Genomic DNA, 21,326 nt, shown 5'->3' with positions numbered 1-21,326 from the left:
AGATCAGCAAGGCGGCCTTTGTGTGGAGCCACAGAAAATGGGGGAGCTACTAAATGAATATTTTGCACCAGTATTTACTGTGGAAAAGTATATCGAAGATATAGATGTAGGGAAATCGATGATGACATCTTTCAAAAAGTCCAGATATACAGAGGAGGAAGTATCGCATATCTTGAAATGCTTAAAGGTGGATAAATCCCCAGGACCTGGTCAGGTGTACCCGAGAACTCTGTGAGAAGCTAGAGAAGTGATTGCTGGGCCTCTGAGATATTTGTATCATCGATAGTCACAGGTGACATGCCGGAAGTCTGGAGGTTGGCAAAAGTGGTGCCACTCTTTAAGACGGGCGGTAAAGACAAGCCAGGGAACTATAGACCGGTGAGCCTGACCTCGGCGGTGGGCAAGTTGTTGGAGGGAATCCTGAGGGACAGGATGTACATGTATTTGGAAAGGCAAGGACTGATTAGGGATAGTCAACATTGCTTTGTGCGTGGGAAATCAAGAAGTAACAAAGTAACAAAGACGATTGATGAGGGAAGAGTGATAGATGTGATCTGTGTGGATTTCAGTAAGGCATTCAACAAGGTTTCCCCATGGGAGACTGATTAGCAAGGTTAGATCTCATGGATTACAGGGAAAACTAGCCATTTGGATACAGAACTGGCTCAAAGGTAAAAGAGTGGTGGTGGAGGGTTGTTTTTCAGATTGGAGACCTGTAACCAGTGGAGTGCTACAAGGATTGGTGCTGGGTCCTCTACATTTTGTCATTTACATAAATGATTTGGATGCGAGCATAAGAGGTACAGTTAGTAAGTTTGCAGATGACACCAAAATTGGAGGTGTAGTAGACAGCGAAGACGGTTTCCTCAGATCTGGACCAGATGGGCCAATGGGCTAAGTGGCAGACGGAGTTTAATTCAGATAAATACAAGGTGTTGCATTTTGGGAAAGCAAATCTTAGCAGGACTTAGACGTAATGGTAAGGTGCACGGGAGTGTTGCTGAACAAAGAGACCTTGGAGTGCAGGTTCATAGCTCTTTGGCAGTGGAGTCACAGGTAGATAGGATAGTGAAGAAGGGATTTTGTATGCTTTCCTTTATTGGTCAGAGTATTGAGTACAGGAGTTGGGAGGTCATGTTGCGGCTGCACAGGACATTGGTTAGGCCACTGTTGGAGTATTTTGTGCACTTCTGGTCTCCTTGCTATTGGAAAGATGTTGTGAAACTTGAAAGGGTTCAGAAAAGATTTACAAGGATTTTGCCTGGGTTGGAGTGTTTGAGCCAGTGGGAGAGGCTGAACAGGTTGGAGCTGTTTTCCCTGGAGTGTCGGAGGCTGAGGGGTGACCTTACTGTGGTTTACAAAATTATGAGGGGTATAGATAGGATAGGATAAATAGACACAGTCTTTTCCCTGGGGTCGGGGAGGGCAGAACTAGAGGGCATAGATTTAGAGTGAGAGGAGAAAGATATAAAAGAGACCTAAGGGGCAACTTTTTCACACAGAGGATGGTACGTGTATGGAGTGAGCTGCCAGAGGATGTGGTGGAGGCTGATACAATTGCAACATTTAAGAGGCATTTGGATGGGTATATGAATAGGAAGGGTTTGGAGGGCTATGGGCCGGGTGTTGGCAGGTGGGACTAGATTGGGTTGGGATATCTGGTCGGCATGGACAGGTTGTTTCCATATTGTACATCTCTATGACTCTATGACTCATGGAGGTTATAGAATTAAACTGTGTGGTTGCATCTGGAGGAGATTAAAGACAGAGAGGTTTGCAGTTTCTGAAGGAAATTACATGAAGCGGTACCAGCAGAGTTTACAGAGATTGATTGCGTTTCAGAGACAGGAAGAGTTCATAGTCATCATTAGAAATGTAGAAACCAATTTATGAGAGAAGCAGAGTCACTCTGCTTTGTGCCCAGAGACAAGGAGGAGTCTAACAGCTGGAGGAGGTTACTAAGGTACAGAGCTTTTTTGTCGTCGTGACGGGAAGGTTACAGAGATCGTGAAGGTAGTAGGAGTTCAAGAAAGTCACAAAGACAGGGAAGTTTTTCAGGTCTGGAAAGGGCTACACTGACAGGGATGGCTTAAGGAACTGAGAAGTTGTTTTTCACAGATAAGGAGAGATGTGACAGAACACGGGATTAAAGGCAAAGGCAGAGACTTGGAGAGTTTTACTGATATGAGGAGCTTCCAGGGATAAGCAAGATTGTAGGGGCTGATAGAGATTGGGGAAGTGGTATCTGTGAAACAGACAATGGAGAAACTGACAGACATAGGGAGAGTTCTGTGGAACAGATGAATTTACAGACAAGATGGTGATAATGAAGCCTGAGAATTTTCTCATGCTCCTTGCCCAGCATTGTTCCTACATCATGCCCTCAGGGTCTGAATTAAAGTCCACTAACTCCTCCTTGTGCTGTTTACTGTGAGTGATCTTACCGGCTGCAGGATTTACTGAAGGCTCCAGATCTCACTCTCCATCTCTCTCTGGCTGACCAACTGTCTTCTATGTGGTGATGGACGAGACAGGAATTGGTAATTCTGCTGAGTCAGGGACATCAGGAATACCTATAGGAGTCAGAGAAGTAGACTGAATGAAAAATTACATTGATGCAATGAAGATTACACATGAAGAATGGCACTGAGTCCCACAGAGATCTGGAAATTCCCAGTCTCCATCCATGGCCTGTGCAGTTGCTTCCCTCTGGAGTGGAGAATGCTGTTGGCTCAGGATCTGGAATAGCTGGAAGAGCGAGAGACACTGACAGAGGCAGCAATTAGACTGTCGCAGTGAGGGATACCACATGGAGAGAGACAGTGATATCAGCAGAGTGCAGGAATGTATCAGGATCACACAATGGTATTATCAGAAGTGGTTCTGACCAGTGAGCACTGCTCCCGGTACTCAGGGAAGACGGAGTTATTTTATTGGGATAGGCTCCTCTGGTACCAGATTATGCAGTGTGCTATAAATGGACACAGATGAGGAGGGGGACAGGTCTGAGGTGAATGGAAATTCCCAAGTCCAAAGAGAAAGGTTGAAATATTGGAACACCATGGAGATGTGAATGAAGACCAAAAGAAAGAAACAGTAAGGGACTGAGTTTAATTAAAATGCGACATTGTCAAACAGATTGGTGACAGGAAAGTATTGGTTAAAATAAAGTAAATGCCTTTTCTGCCCCTCACAATTCCTCATGCGCCACAAGTGACATCACTTCCGCCCCTTACATCATCGCTGATGTCACACACTCAGTGACTTCCCCCCCCCAACACACTGCCGTGTTTGCCACCACTTCCGCCCCCATCAACGCTACTCACCTGCATTCTGCTGACACCTCCCCCAGGTCCCACCGTCACCATCCCCGGCCCCAGAACCCTGAGGGGAACACCACCCCTCATGACACCATCCCCATTCCCCCTAACACCACACCCACTCCAGTTACAGGCTCCATCACCTCCCCTAGCTCTACACCTACGCCTCGTCCCAGCTCCCTGTCCTGCCGAGATTTCACCATTCCCCCTGACCTCCCCCTCACTGAGGACGAATGATCAGTCCTCAGCAAAGGCCTCACCTTTATCCCCCTCCGTCCACACATCAATTAATTTAATACACGCCGTGACATCGAACACTTCTTCCACCATCTCCGCCTCAGAGCTTACTTTTATAATGAAGACTCCCGCCTATTTTCTGACGACCCCTTTGCCGGCCTCCAATACACTCCCATCCACCTGGACACCCCGCTCCTGGCCTATTACCTGCCTTCGATTTCTTCATTTCCAACGTCCACCGAGACATTAACCGCCTCAACCTATCTACCCCATCCCCCACTCCAACTTCTCACCCTCACAACGTGCAGCTCTCCGCTTCCTCTGCTCCAATACCGACCTCACCATCAAACCAGCAGTTAAAGTGGGTGCAGTGGTAGTCTGGTACACTGACCTCTACACTGCTAAAGCCATGATGCCCACTCGAAGACACCTCCTCCTACCACCCCCACTACCATGAACCACCTCCCATCAACAAACCGTCATCTGCCAGAGCATACAGAACCTCATCATCTCAGGAGGAGATCTCCCACCCACAGCTTCCAACCTCATTGTCCCGGATCCCCCACTGCCCGGTTCTACCTCCTTCCCAAGATCCACAAGCCTGACCACCCTGGCCGACCCACTGTCTCAGCATGCTCCTACCCCACCGAACTCATGTCTACCTACCTCGACATTGTCCTATCCCCCAGTACAGGAACTACCCACCTTCGTTCGAGACACCACTCACACCCTCCACTTCTCCAATACTTGCGTTTCCCTGGCCCCCAACGCCCCATCTTCACAATGGATATCCAATCCCTCTACACCTCCATCCACCATGACCAGGACCTCCAAGCCCTCCATTTCTTCCTCTCCCAACATCAACATCAGTACCCTTCCAACGATACTCTCATTCGTTTGGCTGAACTTGTCCTCACCCTTAACAATTTTTTCTTCAAATCCTCCCACTTCCTCCAGACCAAATGGGTAGCCATGGGTACCTGTATGGGCCCCAGCTATGCCTGTCTCTTTGTTGGCTACGTAGAACAGTCCATCTTCTGTAGTTACAATGGCACCACTCCTCACGTCTTCCTCCGCAACACTGATGACTGCATTCGCACTACCTCGTGTTCCCTCGAGGAGTTTGAGCAATTCATCAACTTCACCAACACATTCCACCCTGACCTTAAATTTACCTGGTCCATCTCAGACACCTCTCTCCCCTTCCTGGACCTCTCCATCCCCATTAATAACAACCGACATTACACTGACATTTTTTACAAACCTACCGACTCCCACAGCTACCTAGATTACACATCTTCCCACCCTACCGCCTGCAAAATTCCTAACCCCTATTCCTAATTCCTCTGCCTCCGTCGTACCTGCTCCCAGGAGGGCCAGTTCCACCACAGAACACACCAGATAGCCTCCTTCTTGAGAGATCGGAATTTCCCTTCCCATGTGGTAAAATATGCACTCCAATGCATCTCGTCCAAATCCCACACCTCCGCCTTCAAACCCCACCCCTCCAACCGTAACAAGGACAGAACGCCCCTGGTGTTCACCTTCCACCCCACCAACCTTCGCATACACCAAATCATCCGCCGATATTTCCGCCACCTCCAAACAGACCCCACCACCAGGGATATATTTCCCTCCCCACCCCTCTCCACTTTCCGCAGAGACCATTCCCTCCGTGACTACCTGGTCAGTTCCACGACCCCCAAAAACCCACCCTCCCTTCCTGGCACCTTCTCCTGCCACTGCAGGAATTGCAAAACCTGCGCCCACACCTCTCCACTCACCACCATCCAAGGCCGCAAAGGAGCCTTCCACATCCAAAGTTTTACCTGCACATCCACCAATATCATTTATTGTATCCGTTGCTCCCGATGCGGTCTCCTCGACATTGGGGAGACTGGACACCTCCTAGCAGAGCACTTTAGGGCACATTTCTGGTACACCCGCACCAATCAACCCCACCACCCTGTGACCCAACATTTCAACTCACCCTCCCACTCTGCCGAGGACATGCAGGCCCTGGGCTTTCTCCACCGCCACTTCCTCACCACCCGACGCCTGGAGTAAGAAAGCCTCACCTTCCGCTTCGAAACACTTCAATCCCAGGGCATCAATGTGGACTTCACCAGTTTCCTCATTTCCCCTTCCCCCATCTCACCCCACCTCCAGCCTTCCAGCTCAGCACCGCCCTCATGACCTGTCCTAATGGCCTGTCTCCCTTCCCATCTATCCATTCCACCCTCCTCTCTGACCTATCACCCACATCCCCACCCCCATTCACCCATTGTCCTCTTTGCTACCTTCCCCCATCCTCCTCTCTGACCTATCACCTTCTTCCCCACCCCATTCACCTATTGTACTCTATGCTACTTTCTCCCCATCCCCACCCCTCTCTCATTTATCTCCCCACTCTGCAGGTTCCCGGTCTCTGTTCCTGATGAAGGGCTTTTGCCCAAAACATCGATTTTCCTGCTCCTCGGATGCTGCCTGACCTGCCATGCTTTTCCAGCATCACTCTAATCTAGACTCTGGTTTCCAGCATCTGCAGTCCTTGTTTTACTTTATTGGAGGAGGAGACGACCGAGATAAGGCATGTTGTAGACACTGAACCAAGTTACAGGGATAGGGATGGTCGTCTGGAATGCAGTACATTTCAAATATGTGGAGGTACTATCGGGAAGGGAGGAGGTTACAGCGATAGGATCTGTTATAGGATTAAAAATTATTGAAGACACTGGACCACAAGACATGCCATAGATACACTGTTGTAAAGTAGTGAGTTTTAATATAACAGAACTTACATTGGGGTGGTGATTGATCCTGGGGTGTGTGTGTACTGTGCTCCCCTCCAGCACTGTATCTATGTCATGTTGTGTTGACAGATGTTTGGAGCCCTCTCATTGTTCTTTGTTCTGTGCACTGTGGGTGACCTTACCTCACTACAGGATTTATTGAAGGCTCTAGATCTCCTTTCCCTTTGTCTCTCTCTGGCAGACCAACTGCTTTCAATGTGGTGATGGACGATCCACCCAGCAGCTGGGAAGGCTGCTGAGTCAGGAATTTCCTGAGTACCTACAGGAGACAGAGAAATAGACAGAATGGGAAGTTAAACAGATGCAGTGAGGGTTACACATGGAGAATGGCACTGAGTCCCACAGATCTGGAAAATGGAGTGATATTACGTAATAGTCCCAGATTGCTGGAAGATGTCAGGATCACACAATTGTGTCGGAAGAATGGGTTTAGCTTCATGATGCCCTGGTATCAGTGCTCAGGCATGAGCACCCAGGGAGCAGGTGAAGTAATGGCCTAGTGGTATTATTGCAAGAGAATGTATCCAAAACCTCAGCTAATGTTCAGGCGAGACAGGATTGAATCCCGCCATCTGAAAAGGAGACATTTGTAATCAATAATTTAAAAAATAATAATTAACAATCCACAACTAAGTATGAAACCATTACTGATGTACAACAAATCCAAACACGTGTCCATTAGAGAAGAACATCTGCCCATCCTCACGTGGTCTGCACGACATACCCACAGCAAAGTGTTTGCCTCTCAATTACCCTCTGAAATGGCCGAGCAAGCTACTCAGTTCAAGGGATTCTAGAGCTGGGCAAGAAAGGCTGGTCAGCCAGAGACTCTCACATCCCATACCTGATTTTAAAAAAATCTATTAGGATGGTCCCCCTGGAACTGTGCTGGGACCAGTGTCCTGGCCAATCATGTCGGTAGGTTTATGGACAGGGCATTAAACTGACAGAGAGGATGCAGGTGAAAGGAGCTTTCCAAATCCAAAGGGAAAAGGTGAAGCAATGGAACAGCATGGGAATGTGGCTGAAGACAAGCAGAAAGGAACAGGATGGGACAGAGTTTAACTAAAATTGTACATCAGCAAATAGAATTGTGACAGAGAAGAGAGTATATTATGTTTTTTTTTAAATGGACAACATCGCAACAATGAGGTCGATGGATTTGTGACACAGAGATGAAAGAGATTTAGACACCAGGGAGACATGGATACAGGGTGAACAAAAATATTCAGTGGTTCGTAATCTTGTGCAAACTCAGGCAAAATGGGCAACGCTCACGATAATGGATAACAAAGGCATTACAGAGAAAGCGTTTGGCCTCAGATCATGAAGTAGAGTCAGTCTGAATGTAAATTCTGGCTACTACTTGCCAAGGACACAAACAGCAGAACAGTTTTAGCCACCGAACAGCATTCCATTGCTCATCACTGCATTAAACAGAAACTCATTGCAATTTTTTTAACAAAGGTATTGTGATAATTTTGGAAAACGTCAATATTTGTATAATCTGGGACAATCACACAGGCAACACTGATATTGGAAGAGTAGTTCAGTTAATTTCTTTTTCAGTGTTTCTTTGAAAAACACATTGTGCAACTGTTAAGGGACTTAAGTATCGCAGAGCGAACCTGTAATGAAACTTAGTGAATGAGTAATGTCACCTGGACAGATCCTTCGGGAAATTGTGATAAAGTGCAGTTTAAATAAATATAAAGTTTTAAAGTGAATCACAGAAAGGACAAGCTACAACTAGAAACAAAAAGTAGCCAATTACATGAGTTTGAGAGAACTGACCAAGGTAAACAGGCGAAACAGACTGAAATATGTGCCTGTGAATGAATAGTGGAAACCATTTGAAGGAACAGTGTAAAACACAACATAAGGTAATTCGATTGAAACAGTAAAACCTCAGCAAGAAATTCCCACTGATCCCTCACCCAGGACAAAAGGGACCTCACTAGATTATGAAGCTGAGAAGATCACCAAAAAGTACTTAAAATCCTGAAGTGAGAGAGCGTTTTAGGAGTAAATGTCAATGGATTACAAAGGGTTTGCTCGCAGGAGGAGGGTTGTGGGAAGGGGAACCACGGTCAGGGTTCATTGACACGATAGGAACAGGGAGAAGTGAAGGTGCTGGAGGTGGTGAGAGTGTTACAGAGAGTGGTCAGGGTGTTACAAAGCCAGGACGGATTGCTGCAGCTGGAGGGGTTTGCAGAGGTACGGAGGGACATAGGCATTTTTATATATTCATTCATGGGATGTGGGTGTCACTGCATGGAACAACGTTCTTTGACCTCTCTGCTAATTGCACAGAGGGCAGCTCAGTGTCAGCCATATTGCTGTGGAGCTGGAGTCACATGTCATCCTGACCAGGTTAGAATATTTGATGTCCTTCCCTAAAGGAGGTAAGTGAACTAGATGAGTTCTTCTTACTGATCAACAATGTTTTTATAGTGGCCCCACCAATATCTTTTACAGCCACAACATGACCTCCCAACTCCTAATCTTAATGCTCTCCCGAATGTAGGTAACCACCCCAAACGCCTGCTTCACCAGCCTGTCTACCTGTGACACCACATTCAAAGAACTGTGTACCTGGGTCACTAGATCTCTGACTGAAAACACTACCAAGGGCCCGAACATTAACTGTACAAGTCCCACCCTGGTTTGTTTACCAAAATGGAACACCTCACCTTTGTCTAATTAAACTCCATCTGCTATTCTTCAACCCAATATCCCAGCAGTACTTTTCATCCTGTTGTATCACAGATAACCTTCTTCACTGTCCACTTTACCACCAATTTCAGTGACACCCAAAACAATTACTTACCAGGAAACCAATGTTCCCATCCAAACCATTTATCCAAATGACAAACACCAGTGGGCCAACTACACCGCTGGTCACAGTCAGAAAGACAACTTGTCTCCCACCACCCTCTGTCTTCTACCATCAAGCCAACTTTGTATCCAGTTCCCTCGCTCCTCCTGAATGCCATATCCTTTTACACTGATCTGAGCTTATTACCCAGTTTACCACACAGAACACAGAATGCAAAACAGTTCAGTCCAAGACCTATCGGCCAAGATTTCATGCCAACCTTTTATCCAACTGTAAGATCAACGTAAACTACATATCCTTCATTTTACTATTATCCTTGTGTCTATCCAAGAGTCCATTAAATGTCCCGAATGTATCTAATTTTACTACCACCATTGGCAGTCCATCCAACCACCTACTATTCTCTATCCTCTTATCCATCCTCCATTCACCTTAAAATTATGCCACCTTGTAATAGCCATTTATGCCATAGGAGGAAAGGTCTCTGACTATTCACTCTCTCTGTGCCTTTTATCATCTTGTTCACCTCCACAAAGTCGCCCTGCCCACTTCTCCAATGAAAAACCCTTAGCACCCTCAACCTTTCTTCGTAAGAACTGCCCCCCATTACAGGCAGCATCCTGGTAAATCTCCTGTGTACACTCTCTAAAACTTGCACATCCTTCCTGTAAAGTGAGGACCAGAACTGAAGACAATATTCCAAGTGTGGTCTCACCAGGACGCTACAAAGATCCAGAAAAACCACACGGCTCTGAAAATCAATCGCCCTTCTAAGGAAACCCAACACAACATATTCCTTTTAACAACTCTATCAACGTGCATGGCGATTTTAAGGGATCCATGGACGTGGACCCCATGATCTCTCTGTTCCTCCACACTGCCAAGTATTCTGCCTTTCACCCTGTATTCTGTATTCAAATTTGACCTTCCAGAATGAATCACTTCACACTTTTCGAGATTGAACTCCATCTGCCACATCCAGCTCAGCTCTGCGTCCTGTCAATGTCCATTGCAACCTACAACTGCTCTCCATATTCCTCACCACTCCACCAGCCTTCATGTTATTGGCAAACTTACTAACCCACTCTCCTTCATCCACATCCAAGTCATTTATGAAAATCACAGAGAGCAGAGTTCCAGAGCCGACTGTTTCAGAACACCACTGGTCACTGAGCTCCAGGCTCAATACTTTCCATCTGCTGCCACCCTCTGTCTTCCCTAGGCCATCCAATCCTGTATCCAGACAGACAGATTTCCCTGTATCCAAAATCATCCTTATTTTATGAATGAGCCATCAAATTATTCTGCCATATCCTCAAAGAATTCAATAGGGTTTGTGAGGCATAACCTACCCCTCACAAACCCATGCTGACTGTTTCTAATTTAACTATGGTTTTCCAAGTATCATAAATCTTGTCTTTAGAATCCTCTCCAATAATCTGCACACCACAGACATTAGACCAAATCTGTAATTCCCAGAATTCTACCTCCGTAATATGGTCCAGATCTTCAAATCTTCCCTCCTCTGCTCTGTCACCCAGAAGCGTACTGGAGGGTGGTGGGGGTTACAGAGATAGGGAATGATATCAGCACAGGCGGATTTTGCAGACATTAGGAGGTTTTCAGTGCCAAAAGGAGGCATCAGTAATTGTGAGGTTTCATGGTGATGAAAGCATTTGAGGAGGAAGGGAGGGAGGGAGGATTGTAGGTAAATGAGAGGTTTCACAGTTTAGGTGTTTTGTTAGGACTGCAAGAGGTTACTGAGTCGGGGAGGGTGTAAGCACTGGTGGATATTACAGAAACATGTGGTTTTGGTTGCAATGCGGGAACAGGATGCAGGACACTGGAGAGTATGAGGTCTGAACGAGGTTACACAGAGAAGAAGGACCGTAGAGCCACAGGAATTACTGAAGTGTGGAGAGCTAGAGGGCCTGCAGGGGTTCATGGAGTTGGGAATGTTGGGAGGGATGGAGAATTTTACTGGGATAAGGATGATTGTAGGACATGGCTGGATCACCGACAGGGAGTGTTTTAGGGAGCTGAGCAGATTACAGAGATAAAGATTTTGTATCGACTGGAAGAACAAACATATATATGCAGGTTAGTCGTGACTGGAGATGTAAATGGATGGAGGGAAGGCTTAGGTTCTAGGGTTATGGAGGTTGTGGAATCTGGATTTCGTTTCAGAGATTGGGATAGCAATTTTGGTTGGAGACAGTTTTACAGGCAAGGGAGCATAGCACAAACAGAAGGAAGCTGTAGGGGAGGGTGACGTTTAAAAGATAGTGGTGTAAGAGCTGGACAAGTTCATGGAGATGGGTAGATGGTGGAGACACAGGAGGAGCTTACATTGACAAGGGAGTGATAGTGACAGGAGGGTGTTAAATAGATAATGGTTTTTTTAGGGACTGGATTGGGAGAGGCACAGGCATGGAGTGAGGTCGACAGATCAGGATTACTGCAGAGACCTGACAGGATTACACTGATAGGGATAGTGAGTGGGTCTCCACAGACTGTCGGTCTTTTAGGGACTGGAAGAGGTTTTGTAGATAGGGAGGGATGTAAGAGCTGGAGGAGCTTATGGAGAGTTGAAGAGTTGGAGCAGTTTGCAGAGGGAGGTTTCTCAGATAAGAGTAGCTTACAGATAGTGAGGGGTATGTGGTCTGAGAAAGTTAAAGAGAGGGGGGGTTTTCGCGTCTGGAAAAGATTGCACTGACAGGGACAGTTGAAGAGAGTGAAGCAAAAATGCGTGGAGAAGATTACACAGATAGGGAGGTGAACAGGGACTGAAGGTGAATACACAGACATGGAGTGTTGTATTGTTAGACGCAGTTGAGAGGAATAGGGACCGGTGTAGGGATTTACACAGATAGAGAAGGTTGTATTTTTGGTGAAGGTTACACTGATACAGACAGTGTTAGGGGGTGTTTAGTGGACTACAGAGGAGCTCAGAGAGAATGTATTGAGGGGAGTGGAGGAGATTACAGACACAGAGATGGCTGTTGGTTTGAGAAGAGCTTCTACAGATCCTCAGTGCTGTAAAGCTGGAGGGAGGTTATAACAGTGAGTGTTGCCAAGACTTAATTACTTCACTGATATAGAGCAGGTCTCAGCACGTAACTGTCAAAGGGAAGTTGAGACAGTCCAGATGAGTTTTCAGAGATACAAATGTTTATGGGAGTTTCAAGAGGGAACAATGATTGGGAGTGCTGTACCAAATGGGAATAGTTTATAGGGAGGGTTCTAAAAGCAGGAAGAGGTGACAGACATATCGATCCTTGCAAGGACTGGAGAAGCTTGCATAGGCAAGGAGTGTTTTAGAGTCTGGAGGAGATTACAGCGTTAAGGAGAATATTGGGGATAAGGGCAGGCGTAAGAGACGGGGATGGTTGACAAGGGCTGGACAATAACCTGAATAAAATCGGCGTAGTGTGCAACCAGGCCATTCGGCACAACAAATCCATTCCAAACCTCTGAAGAGCATCTGACCCAAACCCACTCCAATACCTATATATTAAACACTGCATTTTTCGTGGTGAACTTACTTAAACCACATATTCCTGAATACTACAGTCAATTTAGGATGGCCAGTCCACTGATGGTGCAAATTTTGGACACACACAGCAAGGCAGCGACACGCAAACACACACAGAGAGGGAGATACCCGCAGTCACACAGCGAGGGAAGGACATGCACACACACACACACAGCGAGGGAAGGACATGCACACATGCACAGTGAGGGGGATACACGCAGACACACAGCGAGGGAAGGACATGCACACACACACAGCGAGGGTGGAACACGCACACAGCGAGGGAGGGATACACACACATACAGTGAGGGAGGGAGAGCACTCACACAGACACAGCGAGGGAAGGACACGCACACACAGTGAGTGGAGGATATGCACACACACAGCGAGGGGGATACACACAGACACACAGCGAGGGAAGGACATGCACACACACACACACACGCACACAGTGAGGGGGATACACGCAGACACGCAGCGAGGGAGGGACACGCACACACGCAGGGACGGAGGGACACGCACACACGCAGCGAGGGTTGGACATGCACACACGCAGCAAGGGTGTGACACGCACACAGCGAGGGAGGGATGCACACACATACAGTGAGGGAGGGAGACGCACTCACACAGACACAGCGAGGGAAGGACACGCACACACAGTGAGTGGAGGATATGCACACACACAGCGAGGGGGACACGCACACACACAGGAGGAGGGACACACACACTGAGGGAAGGACATGCACACACAGCGAAGAAGGGACACATACACACAGCAAAGGAGGGACACACATACACAACGAGGGAGGGACACACATACACAACGAGGGAGGGACACACACACACAGAGGGAGGGACGCATACACAGCGAGGGAGGGACACACACACACACAGCGAAGGAGGGACACACACACACAGCGAGGGAGGGACACACACACAGAGAGGGAGGGACAAGCGCACACAGCGAGGGAGGGGGACACACACACACACAAACACACAGACACACACACAACGAGGGAGTGACACACACAAACAGCGAGGGAGGGACACACGCACACACAGCGAGTGAGGGACACGCACAGACACGCAGCGAAGGGACACACACACACACACACACACACAGAGCGAGTGAGGGACACGCACAGACACGCAGCGAAGGGTAACACACAGACACAGTGAGGGAGGGACACACATACAGCAAGGAAGGGATACACACACACAACGAAGAAGAGACACGCACATACACAGCGAGGGAGGGATATGCGCACACACCGAGGGAGGGACACAGACATATATATACACACACACACAACGAGGGAGGGACACACACATACACAACGAGGGAGGGACACACACACACACACACACACACAAAACGATGGAGGGACACACACACACTGCGAGGGAGGGACACACGCACACACCGAGTGAGGCACACCCACACAGCAAGTGAGGGACTCGCACAGACACGCAGCGAAGGGTAACACACAGAGACAGTGAGGGGGGGACACGCACATACAGCAAGAAAGGGATACGCACACACAACGAAGAAGAGACACGCACACAGCGAGGGAGGAACACACACACACAGCGAAGGAAGGACACTCACAGACATGCAGCGGAGGGACACGCACACCCAGCTAGGGAGGGACACGCACAGACACGCAGCGAAGGGACACACACACACCGAGGGAACGACATGCACACACACAGCGAGGGAGGGATATACACAAACACAAAGAGCGAGAGAGGTACACGCACACATACAGCAAGGGAGGGACATGCACAGGGAGGGAGGGACAAGCAGACACACGGCGAGAGGGAGGGCATGTGTACAGAAATTGACAGGGGGCATGCACACACACAGCGAGAGAGGGCACGTACAGACATGGTGAGGGAGGGACACACGCACACATAGCAAGGGGGGGGGGGGCAGGCACTCGCACAGCGAGGGGCGTTGCGGACACACAATGGTAGGGATATGCACAAAGAGCAAGGGAGGGACACACACACAAGGGAAGGACACACACTCACAGAGCGAGGGATTGACACGTGCACACACAGCAAGAGGCACACGCACACATGCACAAAGCAAGGGAAGGACATGCACACATACACAGACACACAGCAAGGGAGGGACACACACACAGTGTGGGAGTGACACACATATACACACACACACGCAGCGAGGGAAGGACACTCACATAAACTGTAAAAGGGTCACATATACTCACAGCCAGAGGCGATACGCACATGCATACACACATGCACACACGCACACACAGCGCGAGGGAAGGACACTCACATATACTGCAAGAGGGCAAGAGGGACACACATATTCACAGCAAGAGGGGGACACATACACACAGCGAGAGAACAACACGCTCATGCGCAAGCACACAAACACAGACGCGCAGCGAGAGAGGGGCATGCACACACACAGCCAGTGAGGGACATGGACACACACACACAAACACACACACACACAGCACGAGAGGGACACGCGCACACACAGTGAGGAGGAGCCACATGCACACACAGCGAAGGAGGCTCCCCCCCACACACAGAGCAAGGGGGTAACTCACACATACACAGCGATGGTAGAACACGCACACACACACAGCAAGGAAAGGACACGAACACACACAGACAGCGAGGGTCGGACCACACACACACACACACAGAGCGAGGCATGGACACACATGCACACACACAGAGCGAGCGAGGGACACACACACACACACACAGCGAGGGAGACAAACACACACACGCACAGAGCGAGGGATGGACAAATATACACACACACAGAGCGAGGGAGGGACACGCACACAGTGAGGGAGCGACATGCGCATGAGGAAGCACACAAACACAGACACACACAGCGAGAGAGGGACACGCACACACATACAGGGGGAGACCCGCACACACACACACAGAGCAAGAGAGGGACACGCGTACACACAGCGAGGGAGCGACACATGCACACACAGCGAGAAAGGGCCAGGCAGAGCAAGAGGGACACACATACACAGAGCGAGGGAGGAAGGACACACACACACACACACATACACACACACATTGCGAGGGAGGGACACACACAGCGAGGAGGGACATACAGCGAGGGAGGGACAGGCACACGCACAGCGAGGGAGGGATATGCGCGCACACAGTGAGGGAGGGACACACATGCGCACACACACACTGAGGGAAGAACACGCAAATACAGCGAGGAAGGGACACATACACACGCAGCAAGCGAGAGGTACACACAGCAAGGGAGGGACACGCGCACACACACACACACACACCAAGGGAGGGACATGCATACATACGTGTGTACACGCACACACAAACACTCAGAACAAGTGAGCAACACGCAAACACAGCGAGGGAAGGACATGCACACACAGCAAGGGAAGGACATGCACACACGGCAAGGAAGGGACATGCGTACATACAGGCGCACACACACACGCAAACACAGCGAGGGAGGGACATACACGAACACACACAGCGTGGGTTGGACACACTCATACACAGCAAGGGAGGGACACCCACGCACACACAAGGAAGGAGAGACAAGCACACACATGGCGAAGGGGAGAGCATGTGTACAGGAATTGAGAGGGGACACGCACAGACACGGCAAGGGAGGGACACGCACACACAGCGAGAGGGGACACGCACAGACATGGCGAGGGAGGGTCAGGCACACACAGCGAGGGGATCATGTACTCACACAGCGAGGGGAGAAGCGCACACAGTGAAGGGGATATACACAAAGTGCAATGGAGGGACACACACACACATGGGACGCACATATACACAAACAGCGAGGCAGTGACACATGCACACACAGCTAGAGGGACACACACACACACACAAAGCGAGGGTGGGACACGCACATACACTGCAAGAGGGACACACATACTAACAGCAAAATCGACGGACACACACAGAGCAAGGGAGGGACACACGCATGCGCAAGCACACAAAGAGAAACACAGCGAGAGAGGGACACTCGCAAACACAGCGAGGGAGAGACACATGCAGACACAGCGAGGGAGGGACATGCACGCACGCGCACAACAAGACGGACACACACACACACACACACACACACACACACAGCAAGAGAGGGATATGCACACACATAGCCAGGGAGGGACTTAACACAAAGCACGGAGGTTCACACACAAACACACACACACACACACACACAGCAACAGAGGGATATGCACATACACAGCGAGGTGGAGACACATGCATACGCAGCGAGGGAGGGCCATGCACACACACGCACAGCAAGAGGGACTCTCTCTCTCTCTCTCTCTCTCTCTCTCTCTCTCTCACACACACACACACACACACACACACACACACACACACAGAGCGATGGAGGGACGCGCACATAAACACAGTGAGGGATATACACGCAGACACACGGCGAGGGAAAGGGACACAAACACGCAAAGCGAAGAAGGGACACGAAAACACAGTGAAGAGGATACACACATATGCAAAGTGAAGGATGGACATGCACACATACACATACACACAGAGCAAGGGAGAGATGCACATACACAGTGAGGAAGGGACAAACACACACACTTACAGTAAGGAGAATACACGCAGGCACAGTGAGGGAGGGACACGCACAAACACGGCAAGGGAGGGACACGCATACACATGTCGAGGGGGAAGGCATGTGCACAGAAACTGAGGGTGGCACACACAGCGAGGGAGGGACAGGTGCATGCGCAAGCAGACCACAACAGGCACAAAGCGAGAGAGAGACACGCACACACTTAGACAGTGAGGGTGGGATCACACAGTAAGAGAGCGAGGGAGAGACACACACACATACACATAGCTAGGGGGCGACACATGCAAAAACAGCGAGGGAGGGCCACGCACACACACAGAGCAACGGGGGTATCTCACACATACACAGTGAGGGGGAGACACGCACACATGCAGACAGCAAGGGTGGGACCGTACACACACGTGCGCGCGCGCGCACACACACACACACACACACACAGAGCGAGGGGGCGACACATGCACATGCACACACACGCACCGCAAGCGGGACACACACACACACACATACACACAGTGCGAGGGAGGGACACACACATACACAGAGCGAGGGAGGGACACACACGCACACACAGAGCGAGGGAGGGACACACACACACACACACATAGACAGCGAGGGAATGACACATGCATGAGAAAGCACACAAACACAGACACACACAGCGAGAGAGGGACATGCACACACAGTGAATGAGGGACTCACACATACACACAGCGAAGGAGCGACACACACACACACACACACACACACAGACACACCGAGGGAGGGGCACACACACAGCGAGGGAGGGACACACACACACACACACACACACACACAAAGACAGCGAGGGAGGGACACGCACATACAACGGGGGAGCGACACATGCATGAGGAATCACGCAAACTCAGACACACACATCGAGAGAGGGACATGCACACTCAGCGAAGGAGACACACACACACACACACAAACACACACAAAGACAGCGAGCGACGGACGCGCACATACAGCGAGGGAGCGACACATGCATGAGAAAGCACACAAATACGGACACACACAGCGAGAGAGGGACACGCACACACACACACAGCGAGGGAGCGACACGGATACACACACACACAAACACACAAAGACAGCAAAGGAGGGACATGCACATACAGCGGGGGAGCGAAACATGCATGAGGAAGCACTCAAACACAGACATACACAGCGAGGGACACGACACACAGTCAGGGAGGGACATGCTCACACAACGAGAGAGGGCCAAACACAAACACGCACACCTAGAGGGACACACACACACACAGAGCAAGGGGGAAACTCACACATATACAGCAAGGGAGGGACACACACACACACATAGAGAGAGGGACACACGGACACACACTCGCACACACACACACACACCGAGAGAGGGACACACACACACATACATATTCACACACACAGAGGAAGAGGGGAAAATCACACATACACAGTGAGGGAGGGACACGCACACACACAGCAAGGGAGGGACACATACACCGAGAGAGGGACACACACATACACACACACACAGCGAGGAAGGGACACACAGCGAAAGGACAGACACACACAGACACAGCGAGGGAAGGACATGCACGCGCACATACACAGAGAACGAGGGACACACACACAGTGAGGGAGGGGCACACACACACAGAGAGGAAGGGACACACTGAGACACACAGCGAGGGTGGGACACACAAACACACAGCAAGGGAGCGACATACAGTGAAGGAGGGGCAAGCACACACACTGCGAGGGAGAGGGCATGTGCACACAAATTGAGAGGGGGCACACACACGCAAAGCGAGGGAGGGACACACACAAATGCACACACACACACACACACACACACACACACACAGCGATGGAGGGACACGCACATACACACAGTGAGGGGGATACACACCGACACACGGCGAGGGAGGGACATTACGCACTGCGAGGGACGGGGACAAACACATGCAAAGTGAAGGACGGACACGCACACACACACACACAGAGCAAGGGAGAGAAGTGCATACACAGTGAGGAAGGGACAAACACACACAGAGCGAGGGAGGGACACAAACACACACACACACACACATAGACAGCGAGGGATGGACACAGACACAGCGATGGAGGGACACGCACACACACGTGGGAGGGACACGCATACACACACACACACATACAGAAAGAAGGAGGGACACAAGCACAAACAGCGAGGGAGACACACACACACACACACAGCGAGGGAGGGACACACACACACACACACACACACACACAGCGAGGGCGGGTCACGCGCACACACAGCGAGGGATGGACACAAACACACACAGCAAAGGAGCGTTACACATGCATAAACACACACACACACACAGAGCGAGGGAGGGACACACACACACGCAGCGAGGGAGGGACACACTCACACACAGCGAGGGAAGAACACACACACAGAGCGAGGGAGGGACACACACGCGCACAGCGAGGGAGGGACACTCACGCGCACACACACACACACACACACACAGCGAGGGAGGGACAACGACAAACACAGCGAGGGAGGGACACACACACAGCAAGAAGGGACACACACGCACACACACACACCCACACCGAGGGAGGGACACACAAGTACACAGTGAGGGAGGGACACACACACACACATACGTAGCAAGGGAGTGACACACACACACACACACACACACACAGCGAGGGAGGGGCACACACACACACACACACACACAGCGAGTGAGGGACACACACACACACACACACAGCGAGGGAGGGGCACACACACACACACACAACGAGGGAGGGACACACACACACAACGAGGGAGGGACACACACACACAACGAGGGAGGGACACACACACAGCGTGGGAGGGACACACACACATGGCAAGGGAGTGACACACACACACAACGAGGGAGGGACACACACACACAACGAGGGAGGGACACACACACAGCGTAGGAGGGACACACACACATAGCAAGGGAGTGGCACTCACACACAGCGAGGGAGGGACACACACACACACACACGTAGCAAGGGAGTGACACGCACACACACACACAGCGAGGGAGGGGCACACACACACACACTGCGAGGGAGGGACACACACACACACACACAAAACGAGGAAGGGACACACACACACAACGAGGGAGGGACACACACACACAGCGTGGGAGGGACACACACACATAGCATGGGAATGACACACACACCCAGCGAGGGCGGGGCAGACATACACACACACACACACAGCGAGGGAGGGACACACACAACAAGGGAGGGACACACACACAGCGAGGGAGGGACACACACGTAGCAAGGGAGGGACACACACACACAGCGAGGGAGGAACACACACAGCGAGGGAGGGACACACACGTAGCAAGGGAGGGACACACACACACAGCGTGGGAGGGACACAGACGTAGCAAGGGAGGGACACACACAAACAGCGTGGGAGGGACATACACACACACCGTGGGAGACACACACACACACACACACACAAAACGAGGGTGGAAAAAACACACACACACAAAGTGGGAGGGACACACACACAGCGAGGGAGGGACACACACACAGAGAGGGAGGGACACAGAAACACAGCTTGGGAGGGACATAGACACACACAGCGAGGGAGGGACACACACACAACGAGGGAGTGACACACACACACAGCGAGGGAGGGGCGCACACACACACACACACACACAGAGAGCGAGGGAGGGACATGCACGCACACAGCGAGGGAGGGACACACACACACACGTAGCAAGGGAGTGGCACACGCACACACACACACACAGCGAGGGAGGGGCACACACACACAGACAGCGTGGGAGTGACACACACACCCACACACACACACACAACGAGGGAGGGACACACACACACAACGAGGGAGGGACACACACACAGTGTGGGAGGGACACACACACACATAGCAAGGGAGTGACACACA

General features: G+C 50.5%; 1 pseudogene; it reads left to right on the top strand.

The window, feature by feature from the left end:
* Nucleotides 1-4,529: 4,529 nt before the first annotated feature.
* Nucleotides 4,530-5,753, top strand: LOC148142357 (uncharacterized; annotated as a pseudogene).
* Nucleotides 5,754-21,326: the final 15,573 nt, after the last annotated feature.

The sequence above is a fragment of the Chiloscyllium plagiosum genome, unplaced genomic scaffold (genome assembly GCF_037043375.1).
Source record: "Chiloscyllium plagiosum isolate Xiang-an unplaced genomic scaffold, Cpla_swu_hap1 HiC_scaffold_29, whole genome shotgun sequence".
NCBI lineage: Eukaryota > Metazoa > Chordata > Chondrichthyes > Orectolobiformes > Hemiscylliidae > Chiloscyllium > Chiloscyllium plagiosum.
Note: the sequence above shows the minus strand (reverse complement) of the source record. Positions and strands in the feature narration are given on the sequence as shown.